Genomic DNA, 2,500 nt, shown 5'->3' on the forward strand with positions numbered 1-2,500 from the left:
CCAAACAAACAAAACTTTATTACTATTTACTTTTCAAAAAAGGAGCAAACTTATCACAACGACCGTTTCAATTATCAAAGTTGAGGAAAACGTGTCATATGCTCCCTTACTGCAGTACTGGTATCCGGCCTTTCTATCGGAGCTATATTTTTCGGCATATCTGGATTTTTGGGTTTCCACGAGGTGATTAGCGTCCCCTCAACAATGCTAATCATTTTAGAAAGCAGATGGAAGGCATGTTCATTCTCCATTTTTTTGAAGAGTTTACGGACAATCCATTTCTTTCTTCCTCGTGGAAACTCCAGACTTTTTCTTTCGACCGAAACAACTTCTCCTTTTTCATCTATTTTTTTTATCACAGCGGGGTTGCGTATCACATTATGATTATGGCATAATGCTGCCAATTTAGTTCTAGCTTCCATGGAATCAAATTTATAATGAATTCGCTTGGGGCGATATTTTAACATCATACTGTGATACGTTTCAATTACCCCGGTTTGACAAAAAAAAGTTAGATGTTTCATGTCCTTTTCCAATTGTGCATCTAGAACGATTGTGGACAATGCAACAAATGCAGGTGTATTTTTGATTAACCAGGGAACAGACGGAGATTCCTCGTTGATCTCATCATGTAAGCATTTGTGCTCGACGTTTCCAATTGTCCATACATGAACATTAACAACGTGGTGTAGTACAGATTGCCAACGTTCTTTTAAAAAGGTCTCGTTACCTTTACAATGTCTACTACACCAGTAGAAATGAGTCAGTATGGATGGCACCCACGGCAATAGTGCACAATGTATTTTTTTTGTGGAAATTTGAACCAATTTTCGTTTTAAATTTTTAACGTAATGCCAAATGTCGAATTGATGATTTAAATTTTTATATTTTTCGTTTGTTGACAGTAATTTTCGAATGCCAGTGTGTCGATCTGTTCCCACAAATTGAATATCCAAATTTTGGTCAATTATGCGATCTAAACATTTGGTAAATCCAAACTTCTCCATAGCAACGGATGAAGTTGTTTGTGACACCTGCACTAATTCAAAGTCCACAATTTTCTTGGAAAAGAGATCCATGAAAGTGTAAGTGGAGTATTTGGCAGAAAAACCAGGACTGTCACATTGACCGTCCCCAACAAGAAAAACTGGTTTTTCTGTCAAATCATTAATCACATTTGATCTATTCTCTTGCCAACTGTGATCAATAGCTTTAAAGATGTATTGATTTTGGGCTCGGTTGTAGGAAGAATTGCCAAACATCTGTATGCCACATAAATCAAACATTTCTCTAAGTTTGGCATAGCTTCCTCCACTTACACATAAGGCCCCAGCAAGCAGGATGTTACCCACTGCATATTGTTTGCTTTTCGGTTGGCTCTCCCACAACTTCAATCTGTGTGAATTGCCACATGTTGAATATGCTGTCACCATCGTACCTACAATTTGTTTTACAATTTTATGTATACGCGAATGACAATCAGTGTCAGGGCAACGCATATTGTAGAGGAGTTTGTCCAGGCAACTCTCGAAAACTATGTATTTTTTTTCTTTTACCCAATCTAGTGGGTGAGGAATGAGTTCTTCTGGTTCTGTTTCGTCTACACTTTCACAAATACTCAGATCACTTTTTTGTGGCGTTTCACATTGTGATACATGAAAACTTGGGTCTTCTGCATACGCCAATTTTCTCCTTTTTGGAGCAACCTCAGGAGTTTCTATATAATGAATTAGTGATGTCTTTGTTTGCTGAGGTATTTGTGAAGGTGTGGACGAGACAGATGAGGGAGATAAAGGGGTCACTGCTATTATTTCCGATGTTGGAGGTTGACGTTCGGGTGTTGACCTGAACAGCGGTGTCATTGAACACATTGAATATGCATGATCCAATGACAGCGCTCGTGGACTTGCTACCTTAGAATAAATGCCTTCGGATTCATTTATGGTTACTTCTAATGGTTCTGTCTGGGTTTCAGCATCCTGTGTAGTGACAATCGAACAGTGAGAGCATTTACTCATGACATGGGTAATAGCTGAACTTCCTTCTACTAATAAACCTTTTTTTCTCAAATTGTCTAATCGGTTTTGCCATTTATTACCACGATGTGTTTGGCCAGGCAATTCACTGAAAATAGTTGGTACCGATTCTGGTATCAGTTTTCTGACACTTCCCTCCACATGGAAACAGTGACTTTCGAAGTGCACTGAACACAGTCGATAAACATTTTTGTGCAAATCTGCTTTTATAAGAGCGATATATTGATGGATCATTCTCGGCTCCATGCCAGCATTTTCAAGCCAAACTTGAATTTGCTGCTCCTCTGCCGGAAATGAATGGTAGCTGATGTTCTCAATTTTTGGTTTTGCAGTGCTGTAGTTTTTGCAATTTTTGGCGAAGCAGGCCGGCATTTCTAATGAATACATAAGATGATTCGGTTAGTGAAAACATAATATTTCATACATGTTGAATATTGTGAAAAAAAGAAAAAAAATTTATAATT

The 2,500-nt window shown here is 38.0% G+C and overlaps 1 protein-coding gene across 7 annotated transcripts in view; it reads left to right on the plus strand.

The window, feature by feature from the left end:
- LOC143996726 (uncharacterized) overlaps positions 1-2,500 on the plus strand; it is a 492,973-nt gene that overhangs the window by 236,781 nt on the left and 253,692 nt on the right. The gene's annotated exons all lie outside the window — the stretch shown is intronic.

The sequence above is a fragment of the Lithobates pipiens genome, unplaced genomic scaffold, assembly GCF_037356315.1.
Source record: "Lithobates pipiens isolate NorthernLeopardFrog02 unplaced genomic scaffold, aLitPip1_a1.2 Scaffold_19, whole genome shotgun sequence".
NCBI lineage: Eukaryota > Metazoa > Chordata > Amphibia > Anura > Ranidae > Lithobates > Lithobates pipiens.